Below are 20,716 nucleotides of genomic sequence, written 5' to 3'. Positions count from 1 at the left end.
CATAACCTTTCCATTTTATTACTTAGGTTCTTAAATAAAATTTAACATTTAGGTTCTTAAATGAAAATTTATGATATACTTATTTTTTTAATAGATAGAGGAAGGACCAAAGAAGTTAAAATTAGGATTCATACATGGCGTCATGAAATTCTCCTGTGATGGTACTTAGACATTGCCTACCAAATCACATTGAAAGGAAATTCAAATAGCAACATGAATCCCACCAACATAAATTTCTAGAAACATGTTTTATTCAAAGCCCAGTTTCATCAAAATAAAATTAGTTTCGTCTTTCAAAATTTTCCAATTAGGTAATATATGATAACAATTGTAAAGCCTTCCTAGCCAAACTACTGGCGTAAAAAAATCTTCTGGGACTTGTAAGTTCTCTAGGTTTATTATCAACAAAATGAGAATAATGTTATTTTTAGACATTTGAAGATCAAACATTTAGTTGAGGACTTGGGCTCCTGGACAAGTATATTTTCATGATTTCCCTTCAACAATGAAATAATTCAATCATCAACTCTTAATCAATGCAACCCTTCAACTGGTGTCATTAACTATGCAAAAATGAATAATGGGAAAATAGGAACTTTGCCAATAACGAAATTTCAAGAATCTCAATTAAGAATAAAAAAAAAATAACCTAGAATCAAGCATGACAAGAATATATTTAATGGAAAAAATATGTATGCATTCCACTATTACCTAATAATATTTAGCTCTTTGGACCTTCATGTAATCCACGATAACAAATATTTTGAAGCATCCTTAGATTTTTATAATTCTCTTAAAACAACAACTACAATGGGAGTATGCTCAAACCTTTCAGCTTTGTGAAGGGCATGAAGAAGAATAATACAATTTTTAACACATATTTTACAACCTTTCAATTATGTTTCTTTAAAAACCTTGAAAGCTTTGTTGTCTTAGTAGGCCTTGACCTAGGTTCAGCATTAGGCAACCAAACAAATCCCTACACTATTGGCCCTTTCGGCATCAGCTCGTGGGGTGCAGACCGAAGTCTCACCCGAGGCAGTATGGGGGGATGCTAGAACCAAGTTTCTGCACCCTGAGATGGTCATGATGTCAGTTTATACCCCCTTCTCCTACCTTCGCATAGGTGGCTAAGCCTTAAGGCTTAGCAATCTACCCTTCATCCCACCCTTTACTTCCTCCTCGAATGTATGTGATTGACCTTTGCGCAACCCTAACCAGTGGTTTAGGTACTTTTGTGCTCCTATGACGATGTATTGTATAGGTTCTTCAGTTATCTCAAGTGTTTACTTATTCTACCAATCAATTACAATTATCTTCACATAAATTGATATTCTTATGTGCGTTTGATTAAAAAATATAATCACATAAATTCACGCATCAAATAAACATGGTAATATCAACCCAGATCACAATATAAATGGATGCATTAACAGAGACTTATTACATAGTAATTGTAGAATACTTCTATTTTTTGATATTTCTAGTTTAATACAGACTCTATCCGCCCTACATAGACTACTGTAGCGGTCCATGCACTCAGCTGCAGACTTCCACACTAGGCCTCTGATCACTTAGCTACAGAGCCTCTACCTATGCTAAGACCGAAGAGCACTTAGAACTGACCACCAAAAACTTCCAAAGCTACCTAAAGCTTACTTACTCAACTTCTTTTTATACAATCCCATGGTCTATGGACAATGAGTAGATATTTACATCCGACTTAATGCTTTACAAAATAAGGGTCGACAACCCTTTATGACTCTTGACAACTTCGCGCTCTGCAACCACAAAATGCAGAGACTTTACAATTTTATTACAAAATTGTCCCAAAACATAGGCTTTTAGCCCCAAAATGCTCTTGGGGGAACCTGTTCCCAGCAGGCGGGCATGGAGATCTTGGCGTGAATACCTCCCAGCTCGAGCTGTATGACTACCACCTTGGCGGTGCACTGCGCGGCCACCTGCTTCACTTCTTCAACCAACTACTTTTCTGTTGGTCTTGAACTATTAGCCTGAAGCTTCTGTTGAGTTGCCTACAGACTATTAAGCTTGCCTTCATTGAAGGCCATGACCGAATAGGCCTCGTCCAACCAAGGCTTCAACAGCGCCTTCAACACTGCCTCTTTGTGCTAAGCTGCATTTACCTATTCCTTGAGTGTTTTGGGATCTTGTAGCTTCACAAGTCTCTGTGTGAGGGCGACAATGTGCATTCTTCCTTTTACCTCGTCATAGCGTTGTTTTAGTTCTCGAGTCTTTGTCTCTAGCCACTATACACTAGGATCTTCTTGCAGGCTAGTTAGTACTTCGAATGAATATTTAAACAGCCGTGTGCAGTCTGCTATTGCACCATCTACTGCTGCCATCGCCTCTGTGGCAATGGTTGAGCACTGCTCCTTTACTTCAGGTGGAGTTGAAGGTTTGGCCTTCAACTACAACTTTGAAATATTGAGATTCAACTCCAGCGGAACCTTGGCCAAATCTATGGGAGAATCACACACCCCCATCGCAAATTTGCAAACATGCACCTCGATTGTTTCTTCCTTAGAATGGCCAACCCTGGCACCATTTGGCATGGTTCCTCTACGACCTAAACTATGTGCTTGTTTTTGTGGGTTATTGGTAGGCCCCAGTATTGCAGCAATAATGTTGCAACTCCTGGAACTCCCTTCTTTAATTTTATCAACCCGGTAGTTCGTAACAAACTTGGAAGCGACTGTGCTATATGCACAAGTACTAGCTCTTGTCGCGACTGTCACTTGATCAGCTGGCACAAGTCCGCTAGGAGCTTAAGCCAACTTCTATGATCTCTTAGAAGAATATTTTAACTGATGGATGAAATCTAACTCAAAGGAGACTAATCTTCTTGCAGAAAGAAACTAAAAAGCTGAATGGAAATGCAAACCCTAGCAAACCCTAGTTTTACCAACTAGCCCTACTGATGCAAGAAAAAGGATGAAAGCTACTGAAAAAGATTCCATTGATTCTTTGGAAGGTTAATTGCATGTGTCTAAGCTACTTCTCAAGTGAAATCTGAAAAGAAACATCTTTTTGTATTTTTGAGTAAGTTGGCAGAGTTATTATGCATGTGCTTTAACTATTTTTGAATGTGCAGAGGTGGATTGGTGAAAGGAAAAGCTTGTAGGAGGTTGGGAAGATTAGAAGAGGGACTAAGGGGTCCCTAGCACCCTTCAAGAGAGTCTCATAGTGATCGGATCTCAAGAAACCACTTTTGTGAGCTTCTACAGGAAGTCTGTAGGGGTTCTATAGGATGTACTGTAGCTTCTACACGATGTTCCGAAAGGGAATTTTGAAGGGCTGATGGTAGAAAAAAGGTGAAGAAGTGGGTATGGAGGTTGGATAAGGATTTTAGGGGGTTGAGGACCTAGTGAATGAGTCTAGGGAGCGATTGGATGCGTTCGAGGATGGAGGGAGCAATGATGCACAACACTGTAGAAATTATGGAAGAGTGGGAAAATGTGGCAAATGGAGTGCAAGAATCTGAGTGAGAGGAGGAAGCAGGTTGTATTAATGGAGGAAGGGTAGGCAAGGAGGTATCATTGGTGCTTTGCATGTTATTTTCCAAAGCTAATCAACAAAGACTAAGAAAACCAAAGATCTAGCTATTTTAACCTAATTTGACCTAGAAACCATAAACATGATGAACAGAAGTTTATTGGCCGAAAATCATGTAAAAAAACTATGGAAACCAAGCAAGAATGGATCTAATCATGCAATCAGAACTGGTACTAACTTTTGCAACTAAGAATCTAACACTAGAAATTGCATGAAGAAGCAAGACAGTGTTTTTATGGCAGCAAGGTCACCTTGGTCTTAGCTCATGGTCCCAAAAAGGGAGAGGTGAGATCAGGGGTTGCTTGGTAGAATTTTCTGAAGATATCTTCTGTACTCAAACTATCAAATCAACCTAAAGCATGAAAATCTATTTTAATCATCAAAAACGACCTAATTAACAAAGTAATATTTTAATCTAAATAACAGATTTTATTCTAGGAATGAAACAAAGACACATCAAAGTACACAAAGGAGGTATTGGGCACTTGATTTGGGCCCAACCCCAAGAGCTACAGCCTCCGAAGGAAGTTTAGAGCTGGTGCAAAGCTAGATTCATCTTTATTGATCAAAAGAATAGTTACATCCAAAAAGTTGTCTACAAGAAAAAGCTCGCAAATATGTTGAAATGCAGAGCTAACCTATTGCCTAAAAAATGACTAAAAAATGACTAAAATCGAACTTCCAACTAGCTAACTGAGCTGAGGCCCTAGGCCTTCTTATTTATACAAATTGAGGACCCGAACAGCCCTCCTAAACTTTAGGAACTCGGCTGCCAAAACTTGCAGTTACCAGCAACTTTACTAGCCCTTGCTCGACTGCCCTTGTGATAATCGATGTGGTGGCCCTTGAACTTCGAGATGGTGGTGGAGAATTCGAGGTAAGAGCTCATAAATCAAGGGGACACCTTCCTAAAAATCCCCTCCACAAATTTGGCTGCCAAGTGCTCATTTAGAACTTTGATTTTGTCTCAAAATTGACTAAAAATCTGGATAAAGCACACATTAGACTTGTTGGCATAATGACTAACCCAATTCACTATATTAGCATAAATATAATAAAAAACATGCAATAAACTAATGAGAATGGTGGATTAAGTCGAATTAGGAGGCTGAATGAGCCCATATAATTACTCATTTCTGGGGCTCATCAGTTATGTTATTCACGGCTGCAATGGCAGAGTCTCGTTGTAGGGCCATATGCACATTATTGATATGTTGTTCACTGATCACCTGCAAAGTCTAGCCTTGCTCCCTTGACAGTGCTAACAATGAGCCTGTCAACTTCGTTTTTGGTGGTTAGTGCTCTCTCTCGCAGCACTATCACTCCAGAGTCCTTCGCGTGTAGCATCTCAGCGACTTTTTAAGTACTGATGGTGAGGTTGGTGGACGTCGCACCGGTCTGTGATGCGCAAATATAGAGCTCATGCAAACCCATTTATATGGCCCTCAATACTTGTTGCTGCTACTCAAACTGTTGTAGTACCTCCACAGCGACATCTCGCACCGTATGTTTTATGTCATTCAAATCTCCCTCTTTTAGGGTGATTGGGTCGAGCGACATCTTACTGGCCTTAGATTTCTTCTGTGACCTAGCTTTTTCCTATTCTCTTGGATTCATGATACAAAATGAATCCTCTGCAGGTCTGCTCCATGTTGCTTTCTCTATCCGTTTGTTTCTTCCTCTGTTTTGGGCGAGGGCGACCTCACACCTTTGTCAAAGTCGCTCTCTACTCCACCTACCTATCCTTTTGCTTGTTTTGTGGCATCGCTCTCTGCTTGGGCCTTGGCCTCAGCCTCCTTCTTTCTCTTCTCGACCAACTGCACCATTTTGAGCTTTGCCTCCTCCTTTTTGCACTGCGCGGTGGACTTGCTCGATCCCACCACCAAGACTTAGGCAGTGCATCAAACTGCCATCCAATAATCAAGAACTACATCCATTGCATCGTCAATTGCAAAGTAAGGAAAGTTATGCCACTTCTGCTTAGGATCCTTCCATGCCCTGGTTGATACACACTGAAAGTCTCCCTTGAACTCCATGTACTCCTGCAGTTTGAAAAATACAGTAGATGACAATTGCAGCTTGCGATTGATAGAGATGCCTATATTCATTTCCATCAAGATCCAAAATATCTTGCTATCCTTAATGCGATGAGCATCCTTGGTCGCCCACATCGAAGCGTACTTTTCTGCTTCTGGCAAGTTTTGTGCAACTGAGGGGAATTGACTGTCTTTAGGCAGCTCCTAGGTGACTAGCACAATAGAAAGAAAGAGCCACGCAGAGTGGAAGGTCTTGCTGAGCTCCTGTGCCTCACAACAGTTCATGAGGAACTCACCGCAGAGATATCATGCCTAATTAAACTATACTCCTTCTGTGCATTGGGCCACTAGAGTGACAACAGGTGCTATCACTTCTCAGTGTCAGGTAAGTCCCAATCTTCCAATTTCAACAACAAAGCCCTCCCCAAGCACTGTCCTTCAAAGACAACCTTGTCTGGTAGCAGAGGTATGTGCAAGGTGACCTCGCTTTCATCACTGTCCTTTGGCATCGTAGTCTTGCCCTGGCATGGAGGGACATATTCAGGAAACTTAGTAATAGGATCAAAACCCTTGACTTGAGCATCCTCCACTTCCACCCCTAAATCCTCATCATCCATCAAGATGTCCTCAATCTCTTCCTCTTCCAGCTCCAATTTAATAGTCTTTCCCTATTCCTATGTGGTGGGCTTGTCATTCTTTGGGTTTCTTCTAGGTGACTCACACATGGGTGTCGCAACCTCCTTGCCATTTTTATCCTTCACACTCTCCTTAGTTAGGGTAGGCTTTGGTGTAGGCATCCGTGGTGACTTGGGGACTTTAGCTAGTAACTCTGTAACTTCCGAAGCATCTCCTTATACCTCTATAACAAAATCCGGCATAGCTACCTCAACTATCACTACTTCGACATCCATAGGTTTTGATGCTAGGATAAAGTCACAAATGAAGTTGTGGTCCAACTCTGGAAATCGACCAAATGCTAGGTAGTCAAGTAATTCTTCAAAGAATGTGTAGATCATGCATGTTTGAGAACTCACCAACTCAATGCTCAAGATGACAAGTGTTTTTCGTTGGGCCTCCACAAGTAATTTATAGGCCATTTTGAATTCAATCCTAACCATTCCCCCTAAATTCGGTTCATTAATGCTAGATTGGTGGTAGATTTTCAAGGATGTTACCCATAAATTTCATGTTAAATGCACCCGCCTGCTCCATTTGGCTGCATTCTCATCATCAAATCATGAATAGTGACTTTAATGGTCACTTTCTGGCTAACTTGCATGGTTTTTCCCTGGGTAGCGCAACCCTCTTCCCATTGTTGCACACCCTGTGACATCTCTTTGTTCCGTGCAATCCCCCGATCACGCACTGTCCCAACTTGGGCAGTGTAGTTTATAGTTATTTGCCTCCTTTTAGCTACCTGGAGTGCTAAGACTATGCTACCTTCATATAGTCACCTGGCCGGATCATTGGTGTGTGGCCTCAATCAGCTGCCATTCAAATTTAGTGGGAAGGGATCTCCATTCAATTTAACCAACTGAACTACTCTACCATCGGTAATCTCCTTAATGTCATAGGGCCCTAGCAAATGCATCCTGAATTTCCTTGGAAATTTATCAAACTTGTTGTCATATAACAAAACTATATCATTTACCTTAAAGGTGCGCAGTTTAAAATGTCAATCATGCCATGCTTTTTTGCGCTGCTTTTGGACCTGTTGGTGAAATCTAGCCAGAAACCTTTCTTCCTCAAGCTCAGAAAGTTGTACGAGCCTCTCTTCCAGGACTCCGCAATCTATCATACCCATGAGTGTCGCTATGCATAGATTAGGCACAATGTATTCCATTGGCATCACTGCTTCAACACCATATACAAGCCTAAATGGTGTCTGTCCAGTCAACTTTTTGCACGACATTCGATAGGCCCATAGTACTGTGATTATGCGCAGGTACCAATCACTTTGCTGATTGTTGCAAACCTTGGTCAACACATTCTCTCATACGTTATAGAATGCTTCGACCATCCCATTAGCATGTGGGTGATAAGGCATGTTGTTATGGTGATATACCTGAAATTCCTCCATCACCGCGCTGATAGTTTTGTTCAAAAAGTGTGTACCGTGATCACTCATCAAAATATTTGGACACCCAAATCACATAAATACATATTCAAAGAGAAACTTCATAGTGGTCATGCCTGTGTAGTCCTTCATAGGTCGTGCCTCCGCCCATCGAGTCAAATATTCAGCCGCGGTGATAATGTACCATGCACCTGTCTTCTTTCCTTGAGGTTGAATGGGTCCCACAAAATCTATTTCCCATTTCTCGAAAGGTTGTAACGTCATATGTGGGTTCAGAGGTAGCTCATCTCTCCACGATGGCCTGTTAGTCCTTAGAAACACGTCACATGCCCTACAGTAGGCTTTTGAATCCTGATGAAGCATTGGCGACCACAACCTTGCACCTAAAATAATTTTCGTGGTCGTCATTCTTGCATAATGGCCTCCCGCGGCACCCCACGTGCATCTACGAGGATACTGCTTCTTTAAAACTCTGGTACATATCGTTGCAATAAATCATGAGATCTCATTTTTTACATATGTCTAGCAATGACAAAAAAGTCTACTACATGCACCACTAACTCCTTTTTCTGCTGGGTGGTGTGGCTTTCTGGGGTAGTTTCGGTCATTAGGAAATGTATGATTCTTCAAAGTTACCATCCGTGATGCACACTGCAAATAGTTTCATGTCAGTAATTCTTCCTTCAAATTAGTGGGCCCTTATCATGTTTCGATGCGCAACAGATGGTCTGGTCCTGCGTTTAGTCATCTAGGCTTCAAAATAACTTCAAAATTGTACTCTTGGAACAATAGAAACTACCTGTAGATTCGTGCCCCCAACAGAGGCTTATTGACCAGGTATTTCAACACAAAATGATCATGATACATATTAAAATGTACACCAGCAAATAGTGTCTAAACTTCTGGAGTGCGTATACCATGGCTAGTCCTTCGCGCTCAGTTGTGGAATAGTTCCTCTCAGCCTTAGAGAGGCTCTTGCTTGCAAATGCTATAGGATGGTCCAATTCTCCTTTGCTAGCCTATGTCAATACTTCTCCCAGAGCTATACATGACAGGTCTACATGTACATGAAACTCCTTCTTCCAATCCGGGAAGACCAAAATTGGTGCAGTGACCATTTTTCCTTTCAGCACATCCAATATTTTTTGACAGTCCTCATTCCAATAGAATGTGACATCCTTTCTCAACAACTTCCCCATATGCATAGTGATCTAGGCATAACCGTTGATAAACTTCTTGTAGTACCTACAATGTCCCAATGTTGTGCGCAGTTGTTTCACACTCCTCGCCTCCTCCAGGTTAATTATCACCTAGATCTTCATGGGATCTACCATTAATCCCTGTCTACATACCACATGACCTAGCAGAGTCCCAAAAGGGAGACAAAACAAACATTTCTTCAAATTGAGCACAATATGGTACCTTCGACACATATCTAGCATTAAGCACAAACTTGCCACATGGCGTTTTACCAACCCAAATATAATATAGTCATCAAAGTACACCTCTAGAAAGTTATGAATGAAGTCTTTGAATGCAGCAGTGACTACATGTGACAAAATCGCAAGTGCATTCTTTAATCCAAAAGTCATTATGGTGTATTGAAAAAATCCCCATTCAGTCGCCAAAGTCATCTTTCTTCTATCTTCAAGAATGATTTTGATCTAAAGGTAACTAGAGAACCCATGAGTGAAGGAGTACGCTTCCTGGCCACCTACATTATCCAATACCTCATCAGTGAATGGAGTTAGGAAAGGGTCATGCACGCAAGTGTCATTCAACTTCCTGATATCTACGTGTTGGAAATAATACTAAGAGTGTTATCGGGAAAACTAGTGTCTATGCAGAGCTACTAGTCCCACTAAGGCTGGTAGCTACCTTAGAAACAAGGAAAACTAAAACTACATTCATTTTCCTTTATGAGAAACAGATAAGAGGGGAATAAAGGAGACAAACCTCTGTCTTGCACTTGGTTCCTTACTTGATTCCTCTCTCTTCTGATAGATCTTTGCCACTCGCTTTCTTATCTGCCCAGCTACAAAGAGCACTTGTAGAATCAAAGCAACATAACACTATCCAAGAACATAGACCTATTATCATAAACAATATAGGACCAGATATATATTGACCACACAAATGCATATACCATCAATCATACAAGAATGTGGAGGAAAACGTGAATAGATTTATTGATAATCAAGAAAGAGAAAAGAGGATTACAACCAATTTTTCTTACCCAACATCATCCTCTCAGCAAGAAAGCCCTTCTTCACCTCATGAAAAGCTTAGATCACCCAACACTATGATATTGCACCAAGAAACCAGCAACACTTCCTTACAAGATACAAAATTCCAGCCTCTGGATCTCTGGGATGAGGGATCCATATATAGATGTTTGCAAGGGGGGTGAGTGAGCTTTTGAGATTTGATTAGTGTCCTCTCTCTGATAGTTCTTGAATCAACTTGGAGATTGATGATCTCTTACTCATCCTTGGGTGAATGCAGAGAGGCAAGTGTCATAGGAGAAGTTTCTATAAGATTCCCTGCTCCTCCACCTTGCAGATTGACCCTACTATTTGTCCACTCTCGCCCATCGCACCCCATAAGAGGGATTTCCAAGATGCATCACACCTCCTGTGAGTATTTAGGTGGGCTGCAGCGTACTTTGACCATGAAGCAGGTGATATGGTCGAGTTTTGACCAGTTCTGAGCAGTTTTTCATGGAGAACTTCTGAGAGAAGATGTAATCAGTTGACCTTGTTCTTTTAGAGGTTGGAACAACAATTTTAGGGACTTAAGAGCCCTTGGTTTATGGACATTTATGATTGGGGTTGCAGTGCCCAAAAATGTCTATAACAAAGAGGGGGGGGTGAATCAGTACTATCAAATCAAACACTTTTTTATTTTCATACTTAGATTCATATATGCTACTTCTGTTAAGGGAACCTGTGTGTACATGCAACCGTGTCTATTGCAACTAGAATATATCCAGTAAACTTATGATTCAGTTAATCCATTAAATGTTGATCTTTAGTTAGTGCATCGGAACTTTATTAACCATATGAATGGTAAATAGGTTCAGTAAAATAGAACAGATCATCACACACAAAAAGAACACATGAACACCATGATGTAAGGTGGAAACCCAATGTGGGTGAAAACCACATGCTGCAATTCATTTCTATCTTCCTTTAATAAGAAACTTCTTTTTACAATATTTATGTGTTAGATCAGAATTATACCAATATGCAGGCTTCTACCTACAGGCCACAACCTTCTCTCGTTCTCCATCTTCCCTTGGAAGGTAGCTACATCCCCCTTAGCTCTTGTACTAGCTGATGTACTAGTATATAGGTGCTAACCTATAGAAGGCTATAAAATTTTCTCTTTCTCCAGCTTCTCCTATAAGGGAGCTGGAACCCCCTTAGCTCTTGTACTAGCTGAAGTACTAGTATGTGGGTGCTAACCTATAGAAGGCCACAACCTTCTCTTTCTTCCTCCAGGTACCACGTTTCATAAATTTTCAGATTGGATACTCATGGAACACAACATCATAATCTGAAGGACACGTTTCATCCAATTTTCATACTGGGCCCATCAATATCATTGAACCACACAATCAATCAACACTAGCATTATCAATATCTAAATCACCCAATACTGAATCATTGAAACCTTGTCAACATACTACAGTCACCAGAACATAGAGCAGAACACAAAACTCTGCAACAACATTAAGGTCTAATTGTATCATCAAAAATCATGCATCAGAGTGCATACACTACATGGAATAGCCTAACAAGCGTGTATACGCAACTTCACCAAAGTGAACCAACGTATATGTCATTAATTACTTACTTATAACTTCACTGCACTTCTTGACTTCAGACATACCCATATCATTACATATACAAGGATAATATGTGTGTTAGCAACCAGATCTAGTCCATCAGATCACATAAACATAAGTCATTATGATCCTGATCCATTATCAGATCTCATCCATCAACATTGAAGCTAAACACAATCAACCAAACTGAATATGCAAAATACTGACACCAGTAAGTAGTCACCAGAAATCAGACTTTGCATCAACTACCAGAACCACCTGTAACTTCAAATATCATAGTGTATATGGTATATGATACTTAGATGTATATAACTTCCATATGCACGTGCTTTAATCAAAGTCAACTAGCGTATACATCTGTAAATATTCATTCACAAGTTGTAGCTATTTCAAACTTAAGTTATACCCAGATCAGAACATTACATGCGTTAGTATACAGATCTAGAATAAGCATAATCAAACCATATAGAGATGATTCATTCCAAACCATTTGATCCCAATCTATCCTTAGATCTTGTTCTCCATCAACTGGTGAGATTCCTCATTAGCTCAGATCAAGCAAAGCATCATGAACCCATAACCTACATACTGGATCTCATACTTCATCAAATATTCAATACTTTCTCAGTGCCTTTGCCTAATGATCTTCTCCTCTTATAGTCTTAGGCCTTACTCAATACCATGTTCCAAAACCATAAAGATTCAATACCATGGACCCAATACCTAGGTTCAACACATCAGACGAGATACCATGGTCCAAAACCATAGGTCCAAATACCAAGAACTAAATACCATGGACCAAAACCTAATGTACGCACCTTCCCTTGCATGAAAGTGTGTGTATATGTATACGCACCTTTTGGTCAACTAACATGTGTGTATACGTGGCTTTATCAAGGGGAACTTGTGTATATCTCATTTTCTTCATTCTGTGAGCCTGAAATGTGATCTATCATCTTAGTAAGTTTCCATCAAGGACAATACCTTTATCATAATGTCAACAATATGCCCCTTTGGACTTGATGGCAAAGCTAACTTTCCATACTAAGAACTATCGTTTTAATGAGTTGCCATTGTACATTACATCTGAACTTGATTCCTTTGAGCTGCCCTACATCTCATGTATTCTATGACATCTAATATCTCTTTTGTAGATTCATCTAGTTATATATAAGTGAGTTGTTCTGCTACAAGTGGGTTGCCATCAGGTACAACACATGCATCATAATGTAAAACACTACGCATATCCTTATTTCATCCTTCTAATTCTTTTCCTGTACCACCATTAGGCTCACCCAATAAGATTCTTCTACGGGGTCAATGATGTCTATCGTGAGCATTTTATCTAACTCTAAGTGGACATTGTCCTTATACTTCAGATTGAGACAGTAATGTATTTTCTTAACTGGCTTTGAGTTGGGTTTTATCGTGATCTTCATAATGTTGAGGTCTCCTATTATCCCCTTTAACTTCGTAAACTTGGTAGGAAACAAATCATGGTATTCACAAAACAATTCAATGACCTTATCTAAATTTGTGTCATCCGAGTAATCTCCAATATTTGCAAATTTGGGCTCCACCTCTGTTCCAATATTTATCTGTTTAGTTTTCAACGACGTGGTTATATCAGGATTCTCGATCTGCAGTCCCTCGACCTCGTGGCTGCCCTTAGTTCCAGGGATATTAATCTGTCGGGGGTCCTCATCTTCTTCTTCAATAATCACGTTATAGCATTCCAGCGCATGGCTCAGCTGAGTAGTCCAATCAAGTTGAATTAGATCTAAAGGATCCTGTAGTATCATAAAGATCACTACTTTAACTTCTTGTAGCACTTCATCAATACAGTGAAACTCGTCTTTGAAGTTGAACGTCATTATGAACCCTTCACGCAAAATATCTCATTCTCCTGTGCCATGGTGGAGTTCTGTCTCCATGTACCATTTCATCAGGATGACATCCAAGGTGTGACAAAATAAGTGCACCCATTCAGGTTGGGGCTTCGCTCCATAGGCCTTAGCCCATTCGGGCAAGTGTTCACGTGGATCATCTTTCCTGTCATACTTGTCCATCACTCATATCTTTGGCTTCTCATCATCCTCCTATGCTCGCGCTAATCATCGAAACTACCTTTGTGTGTACCCCACCATCTCGTGGATGTAGTGCGCAGTGCCTAGTCCAAAGCCTCGAAGCACTACTTCCCTAGTACTTCCCTCTCAAATGCATCCAAAAACACATCCAGATCATTCAAGCCATCATAAGTGGGTAGATTTCTTACCTCTGATGACACAAAGCGTAGCAACTGGGTCACCATGTTACAGCTCAGCGTAGTTACTTCATGTAGCCGATTCTGCCAGCACTCTAATTCTTTGTTTGAGGTTGAGGTGCAGGAACTCTCGCTATCGCATGTAATTCACCCATCTGCTGTTTGATTCACCCAATCTTGGTTTCATGGTATTATCATATATATGCAGTCCAAATTGTCAATGTTTTCGTAATTGCAGACTAGTTCAGTATAGTGTGATCCTTCTCCAGGATCTAGGGTTACTATTACGCAAGGCGATTTCCTTTCAAATATCATCTTTCACTTCTTTAGGTTGATTACCCCATTCATGTGAGTAGCCCAATCAATGGAAAGGAGCACAGGCTAGGGGTTGCTATCATCCACAATTTCTATTACTTCAAAATCATCCAATACTCTTGCACCTTCAATATCTATAGTTACTCCCTGCAACCGTCCCATAGGGATGATCTTTTGCTGATTTTCCATCCTTAACTAAATCGGATACCACTACAGTGTAGGTTTCCCCATTCGCTTCCAAGTCTTCTTTGGAAAAATGTTCGTGTCTGACCCTAGATCCAGAATAACCTGATCCATTTCATATTCTTCTATTTGCGCAGTCAGTCTCATCTCATGCCCTCTCCTTGCCTTATTCTTACCAATATTCTATACCACGTTCGGTTCACCCAGAGTGGTTCCTACGCATTTATGTATAAGTTCCTATAACCCCTTCACAGTCTTGCTATTGCGCAATAGCTTCATGAAGGTCTCTAAGAACATCATAAGCATAGAGGGCTCCATTTCCTAAATAGGTTTGTCCCAGCTCCCTAAGGTAGAGGCCTTAGCGAATATATTCTTTGCTCCATGAATGGTTCATGTGCACACTCCAAATTAAATTCAGCCTTCTTCTCTGCAACTTTGCGAACCCACACACTGACTTCATGTTGTTTCCCCTTATCATTGCCTATTGCAATTCCACTTCCGAGCACTATATTAACTTTCAGATCTTCTACGTGAGGCTCAGCCCTCATCATCTGCAAGTTCTGAGTTGGCTATGGAGGTAGCACCCCTTTTCGCGTATCCTTGCTATCAGTGTAGGACAATCCTCAGTCTCATGATCAAACTGAGTGTAATATTTGCATGATGGAGGCATTGGGTTAGTGCATTCACATGCATAGTGTCCTGGTCCTCCACAATTGTATCATATCAACTATCCCCGACCTTTGCCAGGTCCTCCTCCATCCAGGCATTGTCTACACCCCTGAAATCCTGTCTGCACCATCCCAGTGCCCTGGTTAGGAGGCTGCATTTCTGCTTCAACTCTATAGGTGGGTGTTCTATCCATCATCAATTCATAACTTCTGCAATTGTGCTCATCATACCCTACCAACCTACAGAAGTTGCAGAACAATCGTTATGGTGTTTCTACAAACTTTTGCAGTAAATGGCAATTATCAGTCGTATGTTTCCCTGCTACCTAACATATAGCGCATCACAATGCAGATCCCGTCATCGACCCTGCTTGGGATTCTGGACTCAAAGGCATTGGTCCTCCTCCTGCAATATAGTTTACAAAGATCGGGCAATGGTGCTTGTCATGCCCCTAACCTTTACATTTCAGGCAGCATACCTCTTCGTGCACCTCTGGCCGAACTATTCTGTCCTCCATAAGAGTTTGCATTTCGAGGCAAATATTTTGCAACTCTGCATAGATCTACTAAAACCCTAGATTCGGATCTTGCATTGGTTTTCCATGTAGTCTTATTAAAATCTCCAAGGCCTTTCTCTGAGTCGTAATCTTCTGTTGTGACAGTGTAACCGTTAGGTGAGACAGGAGTGAAGCCATGAACCACTCGCCGTGCTGCCCATTTGTTAAATTCATATTAGCTTCATGCATTTTACACTTCAATCCCTGTTCCAACTCCCAAGGGGTCTCACTTGGTTTCATTATGATTTCCTTGAATCCCATAATCGAATGCGCCTTGGATTTAGGCCTATTGAACTCTTTATTTAGCGCAGTCTGGATCATTGCCAATGCAATGTTTCGATTATCATTCGAGTACTTTATGCACCAAGTTAGTGCACGATCTTGCAAAGAACTAACCAATGTTGTCTTCTTCATATGATCATCTGTGACGACTTGAGCTTTCCACACAACTTTTATGATGAACGAAAACTTGTCCAAGTCCTCATTTCCCAAGCCTTTAAACAATGGCAATTTTACGGAATTCGCCATGTTGAACTATGGTGTAGGTGGTGGCTGTGTGGGCGAAGTCACAGGTGATGGCGGTGAAGGTGGACGTGGTGTAGGTGGAGATGCTAGTTGTGGGAACCCTTGTTTTATCAACTGAACTGCACTTCACAAAGAAGCCTGTAATATTCCCTCTTCGTGACTCAAAGGAGGTGAAATCAGTGGGCTATATTTAGGACCCTTTCTTTGGTCATTCCTTTAAGTATTTGCACTTCACGTAGCTCCGAACATCAAGGTAGCTACATAACCTATTTTTTGGACAATAACCTCTTAATTCAAGTATTTAAATACATCAAGTAATTACATTGTGGACCTTTGAAAAAGTGTCACTCCACCTCGCTGTGACTGACTAAGGTATCAACCGCAAATTTTGTCACAAACCCTTCTATTATATGATCAATCCAATGATCGATAGTGTGAGCAATCTTATCGTTAGAGACTTCTAGTCTTTGTACTAACTTCGAGGTCTAGACAATAGGACCGTCAAGCCTCCACCTTCCTTGGCTATCCGCTAGCTTCATGATACATTCGTATAACTCAACTAGAAAGGAATAGAAAAAGGTTTCATGGATTTTTGTATGTAGGTACCTGTCTAACCACTATTCCTTTCTCAGCCGTGGATTTCCATTTTCTTGCGCCATGAATTCATGGATCTTTCTATCCAACCAGCCTTCGATCTCTTTCTTAGTTGGATTCAAGTGATACGACATCACACATCTCTTATGCAGATTTTGGTCCGAGAAACAAAAAAATTTGTTGGCTTAGTGAGCCCTGACCTAGGTTCAATGTTAGTCATCCAAACAAATCCCTACACTACTCGCCCTTTTGGCATCAGCTCGCGGGGCACGGACTGAAGTCTCACCCGAAGCAGTATGGGGGGATGTTGGAAACAAGTTTCCGCACCCTAATATGGTCGTGATGTTAGTTTATACCCCTTGCTCCTACCTTCGCACAGGTGGCTAAGCCTTAGGGCTTAGTGATCTACCCTTTATCCTATCCTTCAGTACCTCCACAAATGTGTACAATTGAAAGTAGCCCTAAACAATGGTTTAGGTACTTTCGTGCTCCTATGACAATGTATTGTATAGGTTCCCAAGTTATCTCAAGTGCTTACTTATTCTACCAATCAATTATTGTTACCTTCACGTAAATTGATATTCTTACTTGCGTTTGATTAACAAATATAATCACATAAATTCGTGCATGAAATAAACATGTCAATATAAACCCATATCGAAATATAAACAGATTCATTAACAGAGTCTAATTACACAATAATTGCAAAAAACTTCTCTTTATTGATATTTTCAGTTTAATACAAAATTTATTCGACCTGCGCACAGAGCTACGTGGGTCTGCACACTCAGCTACAAACTCCCACCCAAGGCCTCTGCGCACTCAGCTACAAAGCCTCTACCTACGCTAAGACCTGAGAACACATAGAACTGACTACCAAAAACTTCCAAAGCTACCTAGAGCTTACTTAACTCCTTTTTATACAATCGCATGGTCCACGGACCATGGGTATATATTTACAACTAACTTAATATTTTACAAAATAAGGGAGGACAACCCTTTATGACTCTTGACACCTTCGTGCTCCATGACCACAAAATGTGAAGACTTTACAAAATTATCCCAAAACATGGGCTTTTAGTCCCAAAATAGCTCTTGGGGGAACACATTCCCAACAAGCTTCCATTGCTTTGGTTGCACTGCTTGACCCAGTTATAAGGGCATTATAACATGCGGTATCAGGCTTATGGCCTATGGCTTTTAATTTATCAAATAAATTACAGGCCTCTAGTATATTCCCAGACATTTCCACACCATGAATTGTAATGGTTTATTTAATCACATCACGAGGATGGCCAAGCTTTTGCATTTCTTTCCAAAACACAAAATATTTGTTAAATTTTTGCACTCTACAAATCCCATTTATAAGTATACTAGAATTTCCTCCAGAAGGTCCAAAGGGAGTCCTAATAGTGTTTTAGGGTTTTTCTACCCTTTGAATATATATACAATAAAATTTTAAATAGAGGGAAAAGGATATAAGAGCCCTCGACAATTAAAACCATAGTGCTTGGACCATACATTTAACCTAGGAAATTACATGGCATATTTTAGTTGAAAACATGTTTATAAAACTATGTAGGTATCACGTGAAACAACTGGACATCCCCATTTTAGACTATACTATGATCATTCCAAGAATTGTTCCCAATTCGACACCACCTTAAAGCACAAAAATATATGGTTGTATGGCTTTCTTGGGAATTGGGTGGAATGAAAAGAGATTGGGACTTCCCTTTTTCTAATTTGTACTTGGAAAATTTTGGGTTAGTGAATTAGAGGCTACGACGTACACAATAAAGCATTGAAGAAATTCACCTTCCATTTTCAGCTTCCTTTGACCATTTACATAACATAATAAGTTCTACCCTACTTGAAGAAATTCACCACTACCTTGCCATTGTCAACTTCTTCAAAATGAGGGTTAAGGTTTTCAAGAACCTTCCATCCCCCTCTTCCATCCCACTACTCCTAAAATCCATACACACCCTATCCCTTCCCTGACATCCCATGTCCTTCAATCCATGGATGTCCTTGAATCGATTTCCAGTCTAATATTTTAAAACCATTTCATATTTGGATCACCTAAACCCATCTTTACACCACTCAATAAAATGTTATTTTTCATGAGATACACCCAAAATCCATTCTGGTTAGTCTCCCTCAATTGAATAATGTCCTCACAAACGCACATCACTCAATCTCACCATGTCATATAATTGTGCAATATATTGACAATACTAGCTAATATTTCTCACAAAATACAATCATAGAAGAGGTGAATAAAAAAAATGTGGAGGCTTGTTGCCAACCAAAAATATGTTTCCAACCAAATATTGTTAAATGATTTGGTCATCATCGTAGGCAATCACAACTCATTCATTAAAACAATCATTCCAAATGCCCACAAATCAATAGAAAATTAATCTCCTTCATATCAAAGCCCATAATTTCAACCTATTCTACTAAGCCCAAGCACTTATTAATTTGGTAGATTTTTTACCTTCCCAACAATGTACTTTGAAATAAAAAATATTAGGCATTCTAATATATCATATAAATTTACTAAAAAGGTCAATCCAATATCCAAATTATGGAACTCCCAAAGAAAAATTATAATGAGAATCAATTGCTAAGATCAACCACACCAAAAAAAACCCTAATTAGTTGGTTCCAACTCCAATGGAATATGAGTATGGAAAGGAATAATGATCATACATACCATGAAAATACTTGCTCTAACAACATGCAATGACTTAACTCCCCTCAAATATGTAGGGATATAAACACGAGCTCTTTTGAAAAACTATGTTGCAATTGGCACAATGAAGTTGACTAGAATGCTATTCACAATTTCATTCGTTCCACTTTCACATAAGACACAATGACAATGACAAGTTACATTTCAACCAATGTTGTTTCCAGTAGCTTTTTTCTTACAAATCTACACACCTAAAGAACATTAAAATTGTCGTGATTAAAACCCCTAATTAGTTATGTGGAACCTATTAAAATTTTGCCTACCTAGAGAAACAACAAAAGAAGGAAATATAGTGTTTCCAAAATACTAGATAATTTTTTAGTAATAGTGTTATCGGGAAATCTAGTGTCCACTCGAAGCTGCTAGTCCCACTAAGACTGGTAGCTATCTTAGAAGCAAACAAACTAAAACTACTTTCGCTTTCCTTTATGAGAAGTAGATAAGAGGGGAACAAAGGACACCAACCTCACTCTTGCGCTTAGTTCCTTGCTTGGTTCCTCTCCCTTCTGACAGATACTTGCCACTTTGCCTTCATCTACCCAGCTTCAAAGAGCACCTGTGGAATCAAAGCAGCATAATACTATCAAAGAATAGAAATCTACAACCATAAACAATATAGGACTAGATATATATTAACCACACAAATGCATATATCATCAAACATACAAGAATGTGGAGGAAAACTTGAATAGATTTATTAATATCAAGAATAGCAAAGAGGATTACAACCAATTTTTCTGACCCAGCATCATCCTCCCAGCATGAAAGCCCTTCTTCACCTCATGAAAAGCTTAGATCACCCAACACTATGATATTCCACCAAGAAACCAACAACACTTCCTTACAAGATACAAAATTCCAGCCTCCGGGTCTCTTGGATGAGGGACCCATATATAGATGATTTCAGGGGGGTGAGTTAGCTTCTAGGATTCTGATTAGTGTCCTCTCTCTGATAGTTCTTGATTCCACTTGGAGATTGATGATCTCTTACTCATCCCTGGGCAAATTCAAAGAGGCAAGTGTCACAGGAGAAGTTTCTGGAAGATTCCATCACGATCCACCTTGCAAACTATCTCTGCCATTTGTCTACTCTCGCCCATCGCACCCTACAGAAGGGCTTTCTAGTATGCATCACACCCTTTACACTGGGCAGGTGAGATGCATCGCTCCCTATGCTCTGGGCAGTCTGTATGGTCCAGCTTTGACCAGTTCTGAGAAATTTTCTGTGGAGAACTTCTGGGAGATGATGTAATCAGCTGACCTTGTTCCTTTAGGGTGTGAAGCAACACTTTTAGGGACTTAGGAGCCCTT

At 40.1% G+C, this 20,716-nt stretch overlaps 1 pseudogene; it reads right to left on the bottom strand.

Moving 5' to 3' along the window:
- Positions 1-737: 737 nt before the first annotated feature.
- LOC149148712 (uncharacterized) overlaps positions 738-20,716 on the bottom strand; it is a 38,440-nt pseudogene continuing 18,461 nt past the window's right edge.

This window comes from Pinus tabuliformis, chromosome 9 (assembly GCF_031772625.1).
Source record: "Pinus tabuliformis cultivar Carrire ecotype Pingquan chromosome 9, CPIR1, whole genome shotgun sequence".
Classification (NCBI taxonomy): domain Eukaryota; kingdom Viridiplantae; phylum Streptophyta; class Pinopsida; order Pinales; family Pinaceae; genus Pinus; species Pinus tabuliformis.
Note: the sequence above shows the minus strand (reverse complement) of the source record. Positions and strands in the feature narration are given on the sequence as shown.